Here is a 24,800-nt window from a genome sequence, read left to right as displayed (position 1 = left end):
TTTGCCCACCCCTGCTTTAAATGATTCGTTCGAACGACAGATTTGTTCAAAAGCGAAACCCCACTTACATTTCTATTTGTCAGTATTTGCCCTGTTTACACCTTATATTTATTTATTTATTTACATTGTGAATGTAAGCCATGTATACATTTGTATTTATGTAATTTTTATTTATTTATTTTGCACTGAGCAATCTCAAAATGACGTTTCGGGTGCCCCAGATCCAGCAATAGGTGGCCCAGTTACCTTAAATTCTCCACAGAGTCATGATGAACCCCATTCCAGGCTCTCTCTCTCTCTCTCTCTTTCTCTCCTGCTGTTGCAGACTTGTCTCTGCTAGTCAAGTGTAACGTAGTAAAACAGTGTCACGTCAAAGCGCCCTGCCCTTCCTGCTGCCTTTCCAGTTTCCATCATCATATGGGTGTCATGGGTCTCGGCTTCGCCTTCGGCCGTGCGCGGTTTCTCAGGGACGACATAAGCTACTGCTGCGTATCCAGGCATCAGATCATCCCCGATCGCGTTTGATCGTGACGCTGGATATATTCATTGTTTCCGGCGTGACATTGTTATTAACGATGACTCTTGCAGCTGTGCGCATTCCCAGGCAACCCCCGTCATGAACACGCACTAACCGTTTCATTTCTTCTGTCAGAGCCGGTCAGCGGTATTGACTGTGGAAAGCTGAGCCTCGGTCATTCATACAGCGAAAACAGTAACTCAAAGGTCGAGCAGAGCAACCGGAAAACGAAAGGATTTTATTCACACCCCATTCGTGGTTCTCGACAAGGTGAGTACGACTGGATTTGGCTATTTTTATATAGGCTAGTATATTTTTTGCTGGGCGTTCAGATTAAAAAGAGCTCAAGGTGAATTTAATCACATTTCCGGTTGATGAAATATATAAACGTTATGGCATTTTGTTTAAAACGAAGTCCATGCCGATTATTTGTCCATGGTGTTTATAAATCCGGGTATTTTTTTCTCCGATCCGCCGGTTTAAAAGGACTGTAAGATTGTGTCTCAACAACGACAAATGCTCGTGATGTTTTCCATTTAAATCAGATGCAATTCGTATGATTATTGATCTATTTGTGTGACAAACAACCGCAATGGTGAGCTGTTTCAAATGACTAAACTAGCCGAAGTCCTGTAAAGGACAAGTCTGAATTTGTCTTTTTTTTTTTTTTTTTTTACGTCACACCTGAACTAGATCTTCCTGTAGGAAAGGAAAACTGCAAATCAGATCCCGATTTTTCTCTACTATGTCGGTTGTTTCTTCTAGACAATATTGGGAATAAATAAAGAGCTTCTCAGATGTTTCTCCTGAGGAAAAACACGCCAGTAATTTCGCGTGTCTCCTCTGGAGTTGCAGATCTCAACAATGTCTCAAACTGTGTTCATATTGCCAAAATTACATGACCGACAGTCCAATATGAACTCAAATATTTCTCAGACCAAATCATATCTGCTATCCACATTCATTTTATAGATGTGTACAACTATTCTCTCATTTATCTGTTTAGTAGAAACATCTGAGACGAAGATTGTTGATGGAGTGTTGTTTACTTCTTTCAGTACTTGCTTCTTTTTCTACTTTTAATGAAATGTGTTAGTGATAGATTGATTAATCAGACCGTATCTATCTATCTATCTATCTATCTATCTATCTATCTATCTATCTATCTAATGCCTCCTGCACATGGCAGTCAGCCAGTGAACCTCTTCAGTGAACTAAAGAGAAGTTCTAGCCTGATTTGTTGGCGGTGTTTGGGATTATGGTTCTCCCACTCAAGATGACTCAAATCTCTAAATGTTGAGTTTGCTATAAGGCATGAGTGTTTAATTCCTATTTTTGGACATCTTTAAATGTAAGAAAGCCATAATCGGCTTGAATCAACTTATTTCAACACACTCTCATGGCAACAATTTTATGTTTTGACAAATTTGTGGCTGATTTGTATAAATTCATACAATCTCATTTGTTTGTTTTTGTTTTATGTTCACGCCCCATTGAAGGTTATGTTCAGGTGTGGACCTTCGAAAAATTGTATGTATTCCTATGAATCACATTGTACAAATTAAACTTGTAAAATAGTATTCTCGTGAGATTGGGTTGGTAATTTTTAGGCTTTTTCAGACATGTGCATGGCATGAATTGTGATGTCCACTAATGTAGTCATGTTTTTTTTTCTCTCCATATAGTGTTTTTTTATGAGAAACACCTTGCATCATTTTACAGTAGATTAAGGGGCTTTACATTTGCAGATATTCTCTTTACAAAACTGTAAGTCATGGGTTTAGAGCCTTAGAAATCATATCAGGGGAGTTTGAGCATAGAGCTGAGCTATAATTTGTTAGTTTGCTACTTCTCATCTTGGTAGAAAGCCCTCGCCCACACTTGCTGTCCTCAGTGTTTCGTTTTCCCAGCCTCCTCGTTCTTCATGGCAAAATGCACTTAGGTAAGTGAAAGTGAGAGCGTGGTTTGTACTAAACAAATCATCCCTGGTTTGAATGTTTGGAAGGCTGCACTCTTAAAAATAAAGGTTCTCAATTTAGCATCTATGGTTCCATAAAGAACCTTTTAGTTCTGTAGAATCTTTCCATTACACAAAAGGTTCTTTATAGTGGAAAAAATGGGTTATTAGAGTAAATGTTTTTTAGACTAAGAAAAAATGGTTCTTTTAAGAACTGTTCACTAAAAGGTTCTCCGGAGAAGCCAAAATGGTTCTTCTATGGCATTGCTGTGAAAAACAAGAGTACACTCAATAAAGATTCTCTATTGGCATTAATAGTTCCATTAAGAACCTTTTTAAATCCATGGAATCTTTCCATTCCACAAAAGGTTCTTAATAATGAAAAGGGGTTCTTTAGATTATTCATGTTCTTTACACCAAGAAAAAATGGTACTTTAAGAACTGTTTACTAAAAATTGTTCTTCTTCTGAACCTTTATTTTTAAGAGTGCATCTTTAACCATCAACCTCACTTGAATGTTTAGCGCATCATCTTTGGTTTGAGAACTAGAGCACAACAGTGGCTGGTAAAGCAGCCATTTTTGTGTTTATCTTTGGGTTTCAACTTCTCTGTTGACTTACATTTAATTTGAATAAATTCCAGTTCTGTTGCTGTACATCCTGGTTATCCCGGGCACTTTGCCATGTTGAGTCTTTGCCAAAAAGTCTCAGTGTCAATGTTAATCTTAGGGTTTAGCAGAATGGATTTGCAGTGCAAATGTGATTTTTCATTGAAGTAGGTGTGCGTATGTCACCCCCCCCCCACCACCACCACCCTTTTTATTGTCCGTCAGGTGAACATTTAAAAGTCCAGTCATTTTGAAAAGTAGGCTAATAGAATGCATTTACCTAAAAAGCTGATTTGAGGAATCATCCATGTCTGTAACAATTTTTTGAGTTAGGGGTTTGTTCGAATCCCAACCCAATAAGCACCACCAATAAAGAAATCTAACACAAGACTCAGAACTGAAATGCTGTAATGAGTGAGCATCTGATAACTTTAAAGTATTCTCTTAAATCTTGTACTAGTGTTTATTCCAATGAGCTGTTTATCCTATAGTGATTTGGAGCAATTAGCTAATGCATCCGTCATCAGTGTGTTCATCTGTTGTTTCTCTGCATTGCCCGTGGCTGTTGATGGTCCTTATGGGTGCTTTCATGAGGAGGGACTGATGCTCCTAATTAGACGTGCTCATAACACCATTGAGGGCTCTTGAAGAAGGGGCCCAGAACCCATGAAGTGGCCTTAATGCCTTTCGGAATTCTGTGAATGCCTTTCAGTGAAAGCCATGGAAGTTTAAGTCGGCTTCAAGTAAGATCATTGGAAAAGCGGCCTTTTAAGGCAAAATTCCTGTTAATTGGTAACGTGCCGATGCAGTGGGGCCTTTGTCCTCCCTTCACTGGGACCCTCTGTCTGTGAAGAGTGATACACTGGGCTTTGGGCTCCGTTATGAATGACGCGCTTGTTTCTGTTGACTGCCTTTGAGAATTGGCATGCAATAAAAAGTGGCTTCATCTTTTGAAATGCTATTATGTGAACGGGTGGCACGATTAGTCGAGAGAGGGAGAACCAGAGGACAACAGAGAGACTCCCTTAGACTGAAATTTTGGGAAGCCTTTTGACCAAATTATCACTTGAGCCTCTAAGATGTATGAGAGAGATCGATTATTTCGTATCTTACTGAAATCTCCCATAAATGTTAATCTTTCCATATAAAATAATTTTACATATACATGTTTTTTTTTTCATGATAGTAATTACTGGAATGTCTTGAATGTATGGTGAATACATTCACTTTTTGGTTTTGCAATTTGAATGTCTAATTGTCAAAAATATTTCATTGGAAAATCTTACAATGCATAAAAACTGTATTAAATATAATATAAAATAATGTATAATAATATAGTATTAATTATGATATTAGTAATTAGTAATATATAAGTATAAATACACTTTAAAATGTATATGTTTGTTTTATTTATTTAATATTTTATTTTCAGAATCATCTGTTGATTGATGGATGGTGTTGAGATCACAGGAAACTCTATCACCACCCTTTTAGTGTGTGTATAAACTCTTGATATGAGATTACAATAGACCCTTATGCCTGTACTTCACACGTGATTTAACAAGCGCCACTTTTTGTGTGATTGGCAAAAGAAATTTGCATTTTTAATGGTCACGCTATCGGCCTCTCTGGGTTTGGACAATGCAGCCGAGATTTGCTGTGGACACCCACAGATCTTATTAAATTTTTAATGCAGCAGACGGCTAACTTCTGTTGTTGCATGTAGCTGCCTCTCCATGTTCTGTTGCTCTGTCCCAGTTATGCATTTAATTAGTTCCAATGCTCAAGGACAGTTGTGCAAATTCATTCGTAAATGAAAAATTTAGCTTTTTTTTCCTGTGAAAAATGTTGGTTGCTTTTTGATTAATTTTTTCTCCTCTGAGATGTTTTCAAACTTCTAATTATAGTGTGTATCATTCAGAATATGAAGTCACAGTGACCATTTATTGAGCTAAAGACATTTGTCTGCATATGTGTAGACAAACAATTAAAATAATTGTCTTGAAATTTATCACTAAAGGTGTTGCATTTATTACAAAGCTTTGATGGCAGTGGCTTATTTAGAGGAGATGCAACTTCTCTGAGAGGAGCTTGCCAGCCTGACATACTTAACATGAACTGTTGGATTGCCATTGAGCTTGAAACTTGTTGATTGTGATATCGGTTGACTCCATAATGAGATGTTTTTCAGGGCCGATAAGGATTATTACAGATCAAGTAGACCGATAACCGACATGTATATCTGGTGTAAAAATTAAAACTAATATTAAGAATAATAAGGGCTCTGGCAAAAACTTTCTTTAAATGCTTTTAAATTGTTTTATTGGCAAATCAGTTTTGAAAATGACCGATAACCATTAAAATGCTTAATATCGGCTCCGATAATTGGCCAGGCTGATAAACGGTTGACCCCTGTATCTCATCGCTCATAGGATCTCTAGTTGGTGCAGAAACGTTCTCTTAAGCAAGTCATCAGTCAGTTTGAATAGGCACTTTCAATTTGACTCAAAACAGGATGTGAAGGATGGATGTAGCTACAGTCAGTCTATCCTGTAGTTTGTAAGGTCAAAGGTCATGCATAAAGTTGAGAACCATTTAAATGCTGTTCTTGAAATTTTAAACATACGTTTACCTGTATTTACCGATATGAAACCATTGTTTTACCATATTTAAATTTGGGACAGCATATTTACAGTTTTGTTGGCTAAACCATTGAAAACCTATTAAATGGCCTGTACTTCTATCACTCACATCTTTGCTTTATATACTGTAGCTTGACTTTATTAATTATCATCACTCAATGTGTCTGCAACCCATTTTTGGTCACTGGTAAGAGATTAAAGAGGGTGACCCCTCCGAACTCTTACGGCAGTGGACCCATCTGTCCTCATCTGATGTCATTTGAATGGAGGACGTGGTGGTGGTGGTCCATTCGGGGGAACACAGCGCTACTGTGTCCGCACAGAGTTCAGGGGCACTTCCTGTTAACCTTGCAAGCGAGGCCACAGATGCTTCACGTCTCGATTCAATCCTCCCTCTGTTCTCTCCCTCCGTTATGTGACAGGAGAACAAGGATGGATGGGATTTTTATTATTAAGTAGGCCTGTATGATTATAAAGTGCCACTCAGCTCAGCCATTGATGTGGACTCTTGAACGGGCTTTGTGCACCCGTCCAAATTAATGTCTGAATGCTGTTTACTAAAAGCTGATGACTGTTTTAAGTTTTGGACATTTTTATCTCAAAAATAGCTTATCTGTTGAGTCTTAGTCTTGTAGTCATGATATCTAAACTGCTTACAGCCTGTTAAGTGAAACTGTTATAATGGGCCTTGGTGAGGTTAGAAATGACTCAAATGTGAAGAAACTATCCAGTAGTTTGTAAGGTCAGAGGTGACATCTAGACCCACATGCAATCTGTGCATGCTTAACTTTGCATAAAGATAAACAGAATTTGAATGCTGTTAACACGATTCTACACATTAACCATATTTAACAATTAGGGGTGTAATGGTACGCGTATTGTGTACTGAACGGTTCACGGGTTACATCGCTCCCTTTGCCAAGTACATTCCAAATGACTACATAATGGCACGCACGTGCCCTGCTCACTCCAAAGTCCCCACTCCAAGGGGATAGGGATGATCACTTCCATTTGGAATTTACCCGTGAACCGTTCGGTACACGATGCGTGTATCGTTACACCCCTATTAACCATATAAAATCAGTGTTTTACCATATTTAAATCTGCAGATCTAAAACGGTGTATAAAAAGTTTGCAGATTCCAGTCTACATCGTTTTGCTCACTTGAATTTCTTTGGAACAGCATATTTACAAAGTTTTGCTTGCTAACCCATTAAATCCCTATTGAACAGACTCTCACGGATCAATTTTTAATCGTTATAAATTCTACACTCTCTAAAGTCAATAGAGAAACGGTTTCCTTCACTTGCTTGTTTTATTAAAACTTCACTTTAAATTTTTAGCCGAAAACTGTGGGGGCTTGGGCCTGTCATCGCTGTTTGCAGCTATATTTTACAGTGTATTTATAATCCATAATCCATTGTAATCTTTAATCCATAATACATTTATTTGCCAGAATATTCACTCCAATTTTACAAGAAAAACAACTACTGTATTTGTAAATTTTATTACCCTTTTTCAAAAAAAAAAACCTGCCAAAACTGTCATGTATTTGCTTTGTATTTGAATTAAGTGTATTTGAGTTGCTTTGTATTTGAATTGTTATTGAAATAAGATATCTGTAATATCTGACACATGTGATAATTGAATGTTTTCGACATCTTTGATATTTATCAAGACAGGAAGACTTATATTCATTAATTCATCCTTGTGGTAAAGATCCCATTTCACCTTCTTTGGTGTCGTGGTTGTCTAGGGCTGTTGTGGTCTTGTGTACATACACCCACATATTTCAGCATGGAAAAAAATAGTGCATGTGAACAACCGAGACCGCTTGGGGGGTGTTTTATATAGAGATGAAGTTGTTGTAGGTTTTTGTTTCATCTGAGAGTTCAGAAGACGCTAGCGTTAGGTTCACTCAGTTCACAGGCTACTGAATATTAATTTGTGCGTGAATATTAAAGAGGTTTTCTCATTATCTCCTGATCCTGAAGGAAAATGCTTAGTGGCGTCCTGACCTAAAATCCAGAAAAGCCTAAAAATCCCAAACCTCTCAGAATCACATGCCCGTGCAGCAGACGTTTGGAATTCCCCGTTAAACGCGAATATGCCGGCAGAGCATCTTTTTAAAGGAAGTTCTTCTCTTTGTGTGCCATTTGAATATTTAAACAGTAGTGTGAGCTGTAATGGAAATCGCTTCACTGTTTGGTCGCTCTCCTCAAGTCTGTTATGGAAATGCGGAGGGTCAGAGGCTGTTATGTCTAATGAATCATGGATCATCCATTTGGGCATTTGATTGCCCGTTGTTTTGGTGCACGTGAAGGAAACATCACCATGCTTGTGGCTTCTTCTGCCCTCTTCATTGAATGAGAAGATTCAGCAGCCTTCTTTCTTTAGTCATGTCTGTTTCCTTTTTTAATTTCCAGAGTAAGTTCAAAGGTGATCGAATGTGGAACCCAGTCTTTTTTTCAAGTAATCAGCTGATTCTGAGTGTTGGCTGTGCCGATGGGTCATGCCCTGACTTGCTTGCAGAATGTGACTGTGGCTACAGCATAACTTAAGACATGAAGAGGCAGGTGTAGACCATAGCAGCACAATACCAAAAGTCAAGTCGCATTTATTTATGAAGCGCTTTATGCAGTACAGTTTGTTTCGAAACAGCTTTACATAAATACACTGGAAAATAACAGCATTAATGCAGTTAAATATATCAATAATTCCATTTCAGCTGTAAAGCAGCTCTACAAAAGATAAAAGTGCCATTATTCAAGTCAGGTTAGTTAAATGTTGATTGAATTCAGTTCAATATCAGTTTGAATGTTGTGGAGTCATTATCCAGCTTAGTTTAATTCAAGTTTTGTTCTTACCCAATATTGTCAGTGCAGTTAAATCAATAATATTGCTGATTATTGTTTTTCTTCTAAACCTCTACATCCCATCCAACTTTTCAGATTTTTTGTAATATTGCGTAAACTAGTACTTGACCAGAATTGATTTTTTAGAAGTTGAAAGCTAGCAAAATGGATGAAAATGCATAGAATTACAGAAGAATGTTTATTTATTTACCAAAAAAATGGGAAACTGATTGGGAAAACTGGGAAACGTTCATTATCCATTGTCAAAGCTGTTGTTTTTTTTCTGTATTGATTAAAAGAACTAGCAACTCCATCAGTGGGTCAAGTGAATATGGTTATCATTCGAAAAATCCCCAAATAGCCAAAATATCATTCCATTTATTTTAAATGTAATACTTTTCAGCAAAGGCCATAAGTTACAGTGTTTTAACCATTTATACGCTTTGTGTTTAGCTTCAGAATTCCCGAGGTGCGTCCTGCATAATCGTAGCTTAATTAGTGCTAGCAACACCAAGGTGATGGGTTCAATTGCCAGGGAGTGCATGCACTGATACACTGTATACCATCAAGGTTTGAAATAAAAGCATCTGCCTAATTCCAAATTCTACAATATTTTGTAGTGCGAGTAGTGTGTTCACACTAAAAAACAACAAGTAAGTGTAGTGCTGGGTGGTATACCGGTTCATACCGAATGCCGGTGTTTATTTTTGTTATGATATGAATTATACTATATAATTATATAATTATAATTATTATGCGTAATATGAATAACGCAATACCGGTGCATGTTGCTTAAACAATGTTCGGAACGCGACACTGTTTGAAAGGGGTCCCTTGTCACTGTTGCACTGTGGTGAGGGAACAGCTGTATGTGTTACTAAGCGTGAAAGTTCCGAAACTGAAGCTGTAGAACTAATAGAATGTGATGACACAGAACTCATCCACAATATCCACATTGACCGCCACAAATATCCACCGCCCCCTTCCATCAGCTCCCGCATCTCACACACATGAGCGTGACTTTAGCACTAGATTTAGCAACTGTCCAGTTCCATAGAATATCTCAGTAGAAAATATGGTTAACACCCGGTCATGCATGAAAAAAAAAATACCGCCATGTACCGTGAAACCGGTATAATTTTGAAAAATACCGTGATATACATTTTTTGTCATACCACCCAGCACTAGTTGAGTGTATTGTACAATGTGGGTGCAGAGAGTTTGTATGTCATTTGGTGTGCCAGACTACCCACAATCCTGACGTGAGATCCACCATTTAGAGAAGTCACTGTGATAAATACGGCAAGCATTGCTGTGGTGAGTTGTGAGGGCCACGGCAGGTTCTCTGCAATATTTGACTTAGCAAAAGCTATTTAAAAACAATGTTATAACTCATCTTGAATCTGGTTGGTTTGATTAAAGGTTTAGAACCCTTGGAAGTTTTGAAATGGCAGTTGAAAACAAACAAGGTTGGATGTTTAATGGTGTTGCAGTTGATATAGCAGAGAAATGGTTCCTCGCTAATATTGTAAAACGCATTCTTTGTAGCCGATAGAGAAGACATTCCAGACTCAAGGGAAAATTAAGACTGATAACACGTATGGTAAAATAATGGAATGTGTGCCCTATGGGCTCATCTCTGTGACTTCAGCCTGCCCTGGGTGTGTGAGAGATGGAAAGATGTTAGGACTCGTCTCTTCATGCGGCCTGCATTCCAGAACTGCTGCAGGGAGGAGTGATCTGCCAATACGGTGAACATACATTACGGTTTTTGAAAGAAGTCTCTTCTGTTCACCAAGGCTGCATTTATTTGATCACAAATACAGTAAAACAGTGAAATATTATTACAATTAAAAATAACTGTTTTCTATTTGAATATATTTTAAAATGTAATTTATTCCCATGATGCAAAGCTGAATTTTCAGCATCATTACTCCAGTCTTCAGTGTCACATGATCCTTCAGAAATCATTCTAATATGCTGATTTGCAGCTCAAGAAAAAATTCTTATCATTATCAAAATTGAAAACAGTTGTGCTGCTTCATATTTGTTTGTAAACTAATATTTTTATGGAAACTAACTAATATATTGGAAATATACATTTTTAAAACATTATTTTCTGATCAATTTAATGCGTCCTTGCTGAAAAAAAGTATTAATTTCTTTTGAAAATAAACACTCCCTTTATATGTGTAATGGCTTGTAATAAGTAGGACAATAAAGTAAGTAAGCATTGCATAATTCTGCAGAATTTGAACGTCTGTCTTTTTTCACAAAATTCTAAATATCCCCTGCCTTTTGTTCATTCAGTTCTTTTTGTTTGGATTTTTGGCTGATTAATGATTCCACTTAACTATGTGAGTGTAGTCATTTCAATTCATCCTTTCTGCAAATTCCACAAATTTCCCCCAACAATCTGCAGAAAACATGTAAATTTCGTATGGGCTTAGTAAGTAGCCATATGCAAAGTGACCCATTTTTTCAACCCTTTCGCTCTAACAATGTCTTGCACAGAAAAACAGGAGCTCTGAATCATGGGAATCCAAGCAAATCGCAAGCTATTGACCTGTGCCGGGCTGACATTCATTGAAATGTTCCCTTCAATAACGAAATTGCCAGAACAGAAGGATGCAAAGAGGGTCATCTACAAGTTTCACATAGACTCCCTCTTCCTTAGAAGGGCTTAGACTTGGAGGTAACGCTTATCTCTCGTAATGTGCCGGCGGATAAATGTGATGCTCCATTTTTAATCTGCGAGCCGACTCTCTTTGGCTGTATCTTCATTCCACGCCTTCGTGGGAAGAGGCTTCGCCGCAGAAAGAGTGAGAAAGGGCGACCGAGTTAAAAAAATCGGTCATTTGTGAAAGTATAGTTTTGTCCACATGCTACACGCCTGGCTGTGAAAGAAACAGATGCTTCTTTCGTTTTTCATCAGGGGAAAGATAAACCCCAAAGGATCCGTGTATCTCTTCCACTCTCTCACAGTATCACTCGCACACACACACACACATCCCCCAGCCGCCCTTGTTTCTCTCTAATACTCCTGACCGCAGATCTCTGCTCTTTGCACACACACCATGACCATATTTAGATGCAGGAAAGAAGCATGCTCGTATGATTGTTTACAGATGACAGCAGGAGACCGTAGGAGCGTGACTCACTGGCGTTGCTGTAGGATCAAGAACGTTGAATGCAAATGCAATAAACCAGCCTATTAATTACCAGCACTGGTATATATTTCAGCCATATGGCGCAATCTTTCATATTTGTTGGTTTTCTGGGCTCACGGGTAATTTTAAGTCATCACAGCCTTATAAGGTGAATTTCATGTTCAGGTTTTACCCTGAAAATAAGTAAGAAATATTTTGCTTAAAGAAAACAAAGCCTATATTTGGAAACCGTAAAATTTTTGCACTAGTTTTATGACATTTAAGCACATTTTCTTCATAAATTCTAAATACAGAAAGGTGAATGTGCTACATTTTAATTCATTGCAGCTTCATAAGCTGAATTTCACAGATGAAATTCAAGTTTTACCCTGAATAAGAAATAATTAGCATAAAGAAAATGTGTTTTTTTGCATTTTGTCATGACAACTAAGCACATTTTCTTCATAAATTCTAAGTACTAAAATGCATCTGTGCTGAATGTCAGAGAATCTTTTAAAGGGGTCATGAACTGAGAAATCAAAATTCCCTAGAAATTTTGACATTTAAGAGGTCATTGTGCTTTTAAAAACATCCTGTAATTTTTAGAACTCAAACCGCACTTGTTAGTCTAAAAACAGCTTATATTGAAGCCAATCTGCCAAAACGACAGCTTGTGGAATGTGCCACTTTATGACGTAATAGTGTGGATAAACACCGCTTCTGCAGAAGAATATCAACGCCTGCTTCTACATCGCTGCCTGTTTAGCTCCGCCCACCAATTTGCGCACTTAGTGTAAATAACGAGCGGTGAACGCAGGTCTATGCAGAAATCAAACGATAAAGGTGACTCGGAAGACAAGACGACACTTTGCAGTGCCAAGTTGAGGAAACATAGCCTTTGCATTGACCTCCTCCTGATCCCAGCGTTAGGAAAGAGTTGATGAACTTTATTTTTAATGAAGTTCCAGACTGCGTTATAAGAACTTGCTCCTTTGTTCACTTATTTTACAGTGGATTCGTTTACAAACAAGGTACAATTCAACACAGGATTTTCAGAAACATTGAAATAAAAGAGGATGCTGTGCCGACTATATTGGATCTGACAGTAATGCTGCAGCACACAAGTGCGAGTAAATGTTTTCTCAAGTTCAGAAAATAGTGCCATTTTCTTTCCTGTAGTGACGAGCTTCCTGTTAAAAAGTTTGGTCAGGACATATCCAAATGGCTCAAATGGCTTGTCTTATTATTATTATTATTATTATTATTATTATTATTATTATTATTATTAATAATAATAATAATAATAATAATAATAATAATAATAAAATAAAGTCAATGAAATAAAATAAACAGCCTAATTAAAATAAAATGAAAATAAAATATTTAAAAAAAATAAAAAATTATATAAAAAATAAAAATTAATAAGACAACCAAATTTAAAACTTTTTTTTTTAAATCTAAAATTAAAAAGAAAAAAAACTAGGATAGTGCATTATTTATTGTAAAATAATACTAAAAGCTACGCAAATTATGACTTCACGTTCCAAAAGAGAGAGAGGAAAAAAAAACATTTTTTTTTTTTCTGTGGATGAACTATAACCAGGACATTGTTGACTGTTTTCGTGTGATTCTCCCAAGAACTGAGTTTCATCATGAAGTTTACGATGCCCTGCAGTTCTCCTCAAGATATCTCGGCTCAGACTTTAGAGAATGTGATGTGTTTATACTGTACACACATACTAACACCTCTTCGTGAGCTCTCTGTAGCCAAGAAAATGGTTTTGTTATGAAGCAGGTTTTATTTTTACACAGGCTTCTTACTTTCAGCATGAATTCCACAGTGCTTTCGTGTCATCTAGTAACAAGACAGCTGGACGGTGAGCGATAAGTTTGCTAGGCATGAATCATTGGGGCCACTTTCAAATTTGTTGGCTTTTGCAGTTGTAGTTGTTGGCCTGAATGTTTGCTACTCAGACTTTGAAAATGCATGACCTGTTGTAGCGTAACATACAAACACATACGCAAAGCCATGTTTATTCATGCATGTGCCTTTGTGATGTGTAATCCTACCACACCTTTCATGCAAAGCAGCAAAAATACTGCTCAGATTTGCTATGCAGGATATGATTAATCAAAGGCAGGTACATGGTGTTTCAGAACATTGTCAGCTCATATGGACACAGTGTAATTTGCAAAGCAGGTTCAATTTGGTGTAATGAAAGTGTTATGTTGCTTTTTAAAATGCATCATCTTTTTGCAGAATGCCGTTAGCTGAATCAGGGTGAAATTGTCTGACTATCCAGACTCAAGAGATGTGCATTTTCACACTCTATTAGAAAATACAAATGTGCCAGTTTTCATTGTAGTCCTCAGAATGTCAGACTGAACAACGCCTTATCTAACACAAACGTGTGATATCAGATTAATTTGATTTGAGTATAAACAGTGTAACTTTTCATGCCATTTTCACGTCATAATTGGAGTAGTTTGACAGGTCAGCCTCTGGATCAACCAGTAGCGCGAATTAGGACAGGTTTGCTTGGGAAACCTGTTTGAAAATAATAATTTGTGTTTGCATTGCTGTTACTATAGAGTGCAAAAGTCGGGTTCCGGAAATAAAAATCCTGTTCATTTTTTTCAATGGGGAATTGATTTTTAACCATAACTCCAAAACCTTTAAATACAGACCTACTTTGAGCAACGAGATTGTTAAACTATGATAAAATATTGAGAAAATCACCTTTAAAGTTGTCCAAATTAAGTCCTTAGCAATGCATATTACTAACCAAAAATTAAGTTTTGATATATTTACAGTAGGAAATTTACAAAATATCTTCATGGAACATGATCTTTACTTAATATCCTAATGATTTTTGGCATAAAAGAAAAATCGATAATTTTGACCCATACAATGTTTTTTGGTTATTGCTAAAAATATACCCAAGCGACTTAAGACTCCAGGGTCACATTTTATATAGTTTTTATATGTAGGCCATACATATTACCTATATTTAAACCGGCACCCTGCGTTTCACTCATAGCCGAAATATGCTGTGACTGACTCCATAACCTGCCTGTAAACAAACAGTGAACAGCTCTAAAGACATATTTTAACATCCAGAGTATTTATATTCTGTATCTTTATGAATAAAATCATTTATTTTCTGCAAAGCATCAGCCTTTCCATCACGCAAAAAGACCGACGTGACACTCGTTTAGGTGACTCACATTGCGCCCCTGTATGATGCTTTGCATAAACTTGAACAATATCCAACACCGTAACGATTTTGTAGATAAAATAAAACATACACAAACCCGTATTTTACCAAAGAAATGCATCAATTTGATGGCGCTTAGAATTGCTCTCTCCTGAAGAGGACGCAAAAACTTAAATAACTCGATAAATAACTCAAAATCAATAGGATCTGGGTAACACAACAACTACCCAAACACTGAAAAAATAACCCATAAATTGACCCAATTTACTCAACCAAGCAATTGGGTTGGATTTTTTAGATTGTGGCTTATAACTCTTTAATGAAGGCTTTTTATTTTAATCCTAATGGGAAAAAATAATAGGGAAAGTACTTCAAATGCTGCGGATAAAGTGGGTGGGACCTGTTCCCCTCGTACATTCATCCACTCATGCTCTGTTGCTCATAGTTAAACCTACAACCACCCACAACAGCCTTGCATCATGGTGGCATTTTCTGTAAAGTAATTTTCTTTGAAAAATGGAGGAAAAAAATGGTTTAACACCCTTTACTGTAACAGCAACTACATCCATGTCTCAACTTGACGTGTCCTGCTGTGTTTTCACAGTACCCCGTTTTTTCCCCCCTCTGCATTCTCAAGTGTAAATGATGTAAAGCAGTCCTGCCCACTGATAACCTCGCAAATATGCTTTTATAATGGCATAAATGTAGCAGAATCTCATCCCTTTCATACTGGCCAGTACTAAAAATGCTAGTATGGCTGGTAATGCAGTGATTAGTATCTGCCGATCCTGTCACTGGTCATGGAGAGATTACAGCCCGTGGGCTTTCTGTGAATTAACATCAAAATGTTTTTCCTGGATTATTGGATTTACCTCCATGCAATGTTTTCCTTTTTAGCCCTTAATTTGATTAGGGAAACAGGCTTTGTTTTGTAGCTTTTAGCACTGGAAATACATGCTATTCGAGTGAATAACATCAGTTCAAATGAAAGGTTTGCGAATACAAGGTGTGCCAAGTTCAGCAGAGGAAAATAAGAGACACTCCCAGTTTCTTTATTCCACATATGCCATTTTAAGATTGAAATAAACCGGTGATGGCAGGTGACGACATGATCACATTGTAAACCAAAAGCAAAATGTTACAGTCGCAGTACTTTGTGCTTGTGCATAAAATATTCACTGCTTGGTGGCATTAAGTGAAATGCAATTACTGACATATGACTTCATTGCATCTGTTGTAACAAATAAAATCATTCAAATGTCCTATTAAAATGTCATACACCGTTACACATATCAGTTTAGTATCTGTAATATTTAAGTCTGTTTGCATGTGAAAGCAATTCAAATGCAATTAATACTTATCTGTTTGGGTGTAAGTAATGGCATCCCCTGTTGATTTAATACAGTTGCTTTAGGTTTTGGGCAGGACAGAACACGTTCGGATGTGATATAGTAAGGAAATGAGCGACAGAAACTCTGATTCATTTACTTGCAAATGTATTAATACATGCTGTCGGAGCGCGCTAGCTTCAGCGTGTAAAATATAAGCCGCACACTTGATCTGACGCACGTGGCTGATTACAGACACGCTCAAGAGAGAAGCTTCCGCTCCGCACAGCGGGCGGCCCAGATATCTTCCGTTCAGCCGTAAATGATTTCATGTGTGTTGGCAGCCAATTAAGGGGTGAACAGGTTTTTAGAAATGTTATTTTAGAGGCATCACTATTGCTTTTGAAGCATGTAGTTTTTTTCATGTTTAAGTACTTTCTCGTGTCCCAGCTTAATGTGGACTGATGTGAACTATGATAGGTGTACGTAAATAAGATGATACATGATACAGATTTAGGAAACGTGTATGAAAACAGTCATTACTTTTGCAATTTGGTAAGTAGCAGCAAGCTTTTTTATGGGCAAGCACCCATAGTTATTATTATAACATATTATTTGGAAAATGAATAAAACTAGTTATTTTTTACCTTTACAGCATTTTATTAGGATGCACAATATAAAAATTCTGGCTGATACTGATTATTTTCAGATTATGGTCAGGAACCGGTAGATGGCTGTTTATTGAAATATCAAATATTAAAATTTGATACTATTTTGTCAATCAATCACTTTAAAATGCTACAAGTGAATTTAGACCAGTGTTATTTTAGTATTATTATATATACTATCATGGTATTTATTAATATATCATCAACATATTTTTTAGCTTTCAGTTTATTTTTCTAGTTTTTAGTTATATTAATTTTATTGCATTCATATTATTTGTAATTTTATTATTTTTAATTGTTATATATATATATATTTCTCTTTAGTTACACTTTTTATATTTTCAGGTTTCATTTTAATTATGGTTTTTTTGTTTTTATTAATTGTCATTTTTATTAGTATTTTATTTGTATTTATATATATTTCTGTTGTAATTCATTTATTTTATTTTATTTTTTGTAATTTTAGTACTTCAACCTAAACTATAATTTATTTCAGTTAGTTGCCAAGGCAGCACATAGGTTTTGTATAAAATGTTTCATCTAATATTTATGTTTTATTTTATTTCTGCTTTATTTCAGTGAACAGAATCTATATTTTCAGTTTGTTTTTTGTTTTTTTTACCAATAACACTGATTTAGGCATTATAATATACAGTTTTTAAATAAAAATTGATATTAATTTTGAAGATTGCTAAAGATTACATTATAACATTTAAGTTATTAAATTATTATTGTTATTAAAAGATTAAATTTGAAAGGCATAATTCAGCTAAAAAATACAATTTCTGTCATTTACACACCCTTTTACATTCTTTCTTCTGCAGTACACAAAAGAAAATATTTTGAAAGTTAGACAACACATTCTACAGAACAAAGACGGGTTTGGAATGAAATTATGGTGAGTAAATGATTACATAATTTAATTTCTGGTCCTGATATATCGTGCATCTGTACGTTTAATTAAACAAAATTGGCCGGATTTGATCCCTTACCTCCCATATGAGCTCCATGGCTCAGTGTATGTGGACTGATTTTCACACAGATGTTATACAAAGCCACTAGCTGTAGACTAGTCTCACGTAGCCAGAGCTTCAGACTGACGGCTGGAGGTCTGGAATCCATAGCAGCTTTCATTGGCCAATACCGCCCATGAGGCCGTTTGACCGACATGTCAAACAACCAATCACAGTTAGTTTCGTTCATCGTCACATTTCGGGGCGTGGAAATGTCGCCACAACAACAAACCAGTGTGTAAAACTCTCGGAAGTATTTTAAAGATTCTGTGGCGCAAACTTTAAATATTTCACATACTTTTGAAAATCCAGCGGTTAGTTGATCCTAATAAGCGCTCGTCGTCACAGTTGTAAACACGACGGCTTTCTTCTTTCGTGAGGGGGTTTGGCGTCACGGTGTCATGAGAAATTGAGTCCCCCCTCGAAATCGGGTCCGCTTAGGACCAAGGCGGTAGCTGTTTTAAATGCCTGATCAAAAGTCAACACTTATGTTACTATTTCGTTGTGAATATATGTATGGTAAGTGCAAATGCGTGGTGTATAAGCTAACCTAGCAGGCTAATCAGGTAGCTGTATGCTATGCTAGTACGTGAGCTAACAAAAAAAAAAAATAAATAAAAACGAGAAATGTTTGATTTCACAACCTATAGCTTCAGATACTAGCGTATGAAACATGTAATTTAAAAGACATTAATGGTCATTATAACAAAGTTCAAACGACATAAATCAAAGCGCGATTTTGCAGGAATTGTAATCAGGCGCTAAAAATAATACCCATTAAACGTTTGTGGAGCCAATGGGATCACTCAGGGTCCTAAGCGGACCCGATTTCGAGGGGGGACTCGATTTCTCATGACAACGGCATCTTTGTTTCCAGGCGGAACGTTAAAGAATGCGACACAATAATTCAACCAATCCGACGACGACTTTGAAACTCCTGAAGTGTTTCCACTTTTGTGTGCCATATGCATCAGACGTTTAGCCAACAGTCCGTGAACATGACGTCTGAGGCTGAGACTAGCTGTAGACAGGCGATTCATTTGTGTTGTGATTCGTCAAGGGAGCAGTAATACCGACCCAGTATCACCCTGTGCTGAAAAGCAGCCCGTCCAGACAGGCAGTCTGAGTTCTTATCTGATCGTCTGGTTGTTTGCCGTGATCCTTCGACCTCTCTCAAAGACCCTTGCCTTCCCGTTCATCTGCTCAGACGCTCCTGGAATTCCAATGGTCACTTCCATGGCAATCCTTGACCCGGTCCCTTCAGATGGAGTAAATATTGACTGGAGCGCCTCCCGCCTCGCTGTTTGGGTCTGGGAGTCAGGTCCTGACAGTATGTGGGGTGTGTTTGCATTCAGAGCTCTTCAAATCAAGTTAGCTTTGACTTCCTGTGCATGCCTGTTGTTCAGTATGTCAGGATTCTCTTGTTTTCGAGGGGGTAGTGATCAGGTTCGAGCAGGCAGTGCACACATGCTGTATTGTAAAGTCTGTGTAATGATTTACTGAAGTGTCAGTAACAAGGAAGCATGCATGAAGAAGAGAAGGAGGAGGAGGAGGAGGAATGTAAACATGGAGCCTGAGCTCTATCCTCTCGCCATCTTTCTCTGTGTTAGTGGGTAAACACGGCTTTAGTGATGAATAGCAAATAGTTCAGCTTACACAAGGACAGCAGGATGGATATATATATATATATATATATATATACATACACACACACACACACACACACACACTACTGGGCAAAAGTGTTTTGAAAGAAGTCTCTTATGCTCACAGAGGCTACATTTATTTGATTAAAAGATACATTCAAACATTAATATTGTGAAATATTACTATAGCTTAAAATAGTTTTCTATTTTAAATACATCTCAAAATGTAATTTAATTGATCAAAGCTGAATTTTCAGCATCATTACTCCGTTTATATATTTTTTGTCACTGTCATTTTTTTTTGTTTTGTTATTGAGCTTTACTTTTTATATTTTCAGTTTTCATTTTAGTTTAGTTTAGTTATTTCATTTTTATTATTTTTTATTTATTTAGATTTTTATTGAGCTTTATTTTTTTTATTTTAAATGTAGTATTTTTATATTTGTAGTCATTTTTAGTAGATTTACTACTACAACTTAAACTTATCTGTTAGTTGCCAAGGCAACATTTTATAATTTTCATTTTATTTCAGTTTAAGTTTTATTTTATTTTATTTCTGCACTGAAAAAACTGTTTCATTCATCCAATTAAAAAAATTTAGGGTAATGATTCACATGTATATTTTTTAACTTGAGCCAATGAAAAATAAATAACTTAGGGCAAGTTATTTATTTTTCATTGGCTCAAGTTAAAAAATATAGATGTGAATCAATACCCTAAAATGTTTTAATTGGATGAAAGAAACATTTTTTTCATTGTGCTTTGTTTCAGTTAACACACATTTTTTTAAAAAGTTTTTTAATGTAAAATAAATAAATAAATGTATTTTTTAAAATATTAAAATAGATATATAAGATATTTAGATTTTTTTTTATCGAATTTTAAAAATATTTTTTTCATATTTTATATAATTAACTTTTTACATTATTATTTTGAATGTATTATTTTTATATTATATTTAATTTGATACATTTTACCATGTTCATGGTAATATTAATACCTATATCTTAAATTAGATTTTTTTTTTTTTTTTTTTGTACTTTTTTGCAGTAAACAGTTTTGGTTCATGTTGTGTTGCAACATGATTTCCATGTAAAATCTTGGTCCTGAAGCAAAGCCAGTCCAGGGTTTGTGAAGCACTGCTTTACATTAATGCATTTCACCATTTGAGTCAAAAATTTCCCAAATGACTTGCATTGCATTCAGAGATTTGCTTGGCTCTGCAAGTGCATGGTCCCACTGTACATAGTTAACATGTAATGTTTGTGTTCTGTGGCAGTGAGAAACATCTGTACTGAAGTGTTATTGAGGTAGCTGGCTGTAAACATGTCGACCTTAATGAACTTCTTCAGAAGTCTCTTCAAACTCCTCCATGACCGCAGATAACCTGAGGGAGAAAACTGACCAGTGGTAATGGCTGCTATAGCACCTCAGCTGGAAATGCATCACAAGTCAGACTTCTTGTCCTGTAATTGCTACAGTCTTGTCTTGGAGTTGTCGAGTTGGAGTTGAGCCCCAGATGGAATGTTATCATGGCGTAGTGATTACAGAACAAGCGTCTGGATTAGACCTCCATTGGTATGCTGTGGCGTGGAAAAACATCCAACCTTACTTTAACTAAAAACAATAAGCATGTTAATATACAATATACCCAAACTCCTAATCTTTATTTATCACATCTATAAAGTTTGCTGACATGATAGTAGTTCAAAGCTTTTTATATTTGTATTGCATTCACTAGTGGTGTAATATTTTTAATATTGTAAAATGTAAGTGCTAAACCAAAACTCATGTAGTTATACACTTCCGTTTAAAAGTTAGGTGGGCCTAGATTAAAAAAAAAAGAAAATAAAAAAAAGAATACTTTTAATTATCAAGCATCCCTTAAATTGATCAAAAGTGACAGTAAAGACTTGTCACAAAATGTCACAAAAGATTTTCTATTTCAAATAAATACTGTTCTTTAGAACTTTCTATTCAACCAATTTTTTTTAGGTTTTAAAAAAGTTTGAGCCAAAAATATTAAGCAGCACAACTGTTTTCAACACATATTACATATATTAAAACTTTAATAATATGCAATATTTCTGGTTTTACTATATTTTTGAACAAATAAATGTAGCCTTGGTCATTGTGAACATTAGGATACTTTTTTCAAAAACATAAAAAAAAAAAACATCTTACCAACCCCAAACTTTTGAATGGTAGTTTTTTTTCCTCTTCTTTTTTTTATGGGTTTTTTATGCATTTTTATAGATACGACAGTAGAGAGAGTGAATGGTAGTTTATAATGTTTAAATATATAATATAACTATATCTTATATTATATTTATTTAATCAGGACCTTATTTTCTGGTGCTAAAGCTAACAATAAGAATTTTTGAATGAATAGCTGAATGAGTCTCATTTAGGGTGATGGCAGGCAACTGAAAAAAGTTTAATTATTTTAATGTAACCTTCAGGATTTATTTTAATTGCCTGGGTTCTATTTACTGTAAGTGTGATGACAAACTATTTTATTCATTTGCTTCTTGTTTGGCACATGCATTGGTCATGCTATATAAAAATGTTGATGTTATAGCAGCTCTGAGACCGCGGAAAACAGTGCATAACGTGACAACCTCAGCTGCTAAACTGGAGAGTGAGTTTTATTTTCTGCTCCTGCGGCCTAGTGTGCTTTCAGGTGCTTTTCCAGTTCAAGTGAATTAAACACTTTCATCCACATGTTTTCTGTGGCTTAGACGCTGACGTACAACTCGTACCAAAGCGGCTTATCCACAGTTAATGAAACATTTGATGTTGACCATGCAAATGCAGGAATAACATGATAGATATCTTTGGCATTCTGGCACCTGTTGGCTGACAGTGATGGGAAAAGAGAGAAAATGGTGCAAAGGGTAAAAAAAGACGACGTAATCAAGACCTTCCAGTTATTTTCCAAAGTCTCAATATTATTTCACCTCTATTGACTAAACTCGAACTGCATCCACCTTGTTGCAATTGATTTCTCTCTTTTTTTGTTTTCTAATGGAAGCATAAGCTGAATTGTGCCACATAAAGAGTATTTACATTGGTGGTGTAGTGGTTAAAGTTCCATGTTGGAAGGTTTGCAGGTTCGAACAACACAAGGAGCGATCTGTGAGTTGTATACATTGAAGACACTTGACCTCAAGTGTGTATGTCAACACACCTCGCAGCACAAGCATCTCTTTGAAAAGCATTACAAATAGTGTCACGGATGGGTGATTTTACAAGGTTACTAAGTAGCAAGACCTTAAGTGTGGACAGTAAATGGTTAAAACAAAATATGAAACTGAAAATTTGGTAACAGTGCTGTTTTGTTAATTAAAACCTATTTAAAAGTGTTTTTGTTTAGATAAAAATGAAAAATGTTGCTGTAAATTTATTAAATTACTAAAACTTTAATAAAAATAGAAAGCTAAATAGCAATATAAAAATATATAAAGCAAAATTTTAGATAAAAATATAAAAAGAAAAATGACATTTTTAAAATATATGTATAACAAAATTAATCTTCAAATTAAACTTGAAATAAACTGAAAATATAACAAGAAAAGCTATAAATATTGTGTGTGTGTATACACACACATAATTTCATTGTCGTTTCAGTGAAATTAAAAAAATCTGAATGTGTTCATACAAGTAATTGTTTTATATATTAAATCATACAAAATTATATATATATATATATATATACACATACATACATACATACATACATACACATACACGTGCATACACACACTGGTCGGCCGATTATCGGTGCCGATATTAAGCATTTTTATGGATATCGGTATCAATCATTTTCAAAACCAATTTGCATTAGCATTTAAAAAATCAACATTTTTGTCAGAGACCTTGTTATTCTTAATTTTTATATCAATTTAAATTTTTACACCAGGCATAAATATCGGTTCAAAATAATATTTCATATATGAAAACATCATTTTAATATAGCATTATTTATATATATATATATATATATATATGTATATGTGTTCATTGTTAAGAGCAGTTTAAAATGCTGTTATTGTTAAATTTTCATTTAGGTTTTAGTAATTTTTCACACATCATCATAATAATAATAATAAAAGCTAATTCAAAATACTTCAATAGTATATAAAATAACACTTGTGGGTAGCACTATAGATTTATGCTTTGCTCCATAGCATGTGAAAGTCACTTTGGATAAAATCCTCTGATAAAACAGCTATGAATATGACAGTTATGACGATCCAGTGTGGCCCAACAAACAGGTGCTTTATATAGTTATTTTGGCTGAAATGATTGCATGAACAGGTTTTTATGGTGCTGTTACATCACAAATCACAGCCTCCGCTGACAGATTGAGTTCAAGAAATAACTTTATCCGATAACAGAAAGGAGGAAAGGCTCTCGGGTCAACAGAAAAACTTTGTAACTGAGTTGTAATTCCTGTTATGCTCAAACCCCTGGGAAGTATGTGGGATTGGTGATCCTCTGGCTTTCCTCCTGCATAATTAAGCGAATCCGAAACCTTTCATCATGGATTGGACTCTCTCTCGCTCGGTGTCTGCAGGTGTTTTCCTCGTCCTCAGGAGGTCCGGCCGAGAGCGTTCACACGTCAGCTGACAGCCAGCTAACCCGCTCTGAATGTGTGAAGTTTCATGTTTCTGCAGGTGTTTTAGACTCTATGGATGCTTGTGTGTAATTTAGAGATGGTTTTGGTTTGTCAGACGAGACTTTAAAAAGAGGAATTATCACAGGCTGCATAGCAACAGACGAGTGAATAGTTGCAGTATTACACACTCCAGATTGCAAGGCTTGATGGGTTGAGAACAATGGACGCTTTTGTTTTATCCAACTGAAGGAGCCCCAGCTGAGCTCACATTGTGCTTTTTACATATGACTGAGAAATAATGGGTAACCGTAATCAGTAAGGTAAGATTTTTGCCAGGGTGTTGCTATGTATTTGCTGTGGTGCTATAAGTGGTTGCTTGGGTGTTCTGGATGGTCGCAATAGAATATTATTTTGTTTATTATTTAAAAATAAATAAATAATATATAAATCTCTGAGTATAAATATCTGTAATATATATTTTATATTTTTCTATATATTTAAATGTATAGTATTGATATAAATGTGTATTAATAAAATATATTAAAATATGGTGTTTTTATTTTTAAATGACAATCTGTT

General features: G+C 35.6%; 1 protein-coding gene across 5 annotated transcripts in view; it reads left to right on the top strand.

The window, feature by feature from the left end:
- LOC107664192 (proto-oncogene tyrosine-protein kinase Src) overlaps window positions 1–24,800 on the top strand; it is a 52,157-nt gene continuing 27,357 nt past the window's right edge. Inside the window, exons 1-2 of one of the 5 annotated variants that reach the window (XM_016454675.1) lie at window positions 1–78; window positions 653–787. The gene's annotated coding sequence lies outside the window, so the exon portion shown is untranslated. Of the gene's footprint in view, window positions 79–137; window positions 788–2,220; window positions 2,460–17,765; window positions 17,840–24,800 lie in introns of those variants that run through there. The other 4 variants (XM_016454677.1, XM_016454674.1, XM_016454679.1 and 1 more) reach the window with 4 other exon arrangements.

The sequence above is a fragment of the Sinocyclocheilus anshuiensis genome, unplaced genomic scaffold (assembly GCF_001515605.1).
Source record: "Sinocyclocheilus anshuiensis isolate Anshui unplaced genomic scaffold, SAMN03320099.WGS_v1.1 scaffold67, whole genome shotgun sequence".
NCBI classification, from domain to species: Eukaryota; Metazoa; Chordata; class Actinopteri; order Cypriniformes; family Cyprinidae; genus Sinocyclocheilus; species Sinocyclocheilus anshuiensis.
The sequence above is the reverse complement of the archived record's forward strand: the minus strand, read 5'-3'. Positions and strand labels throughout refer to the sequence as shown.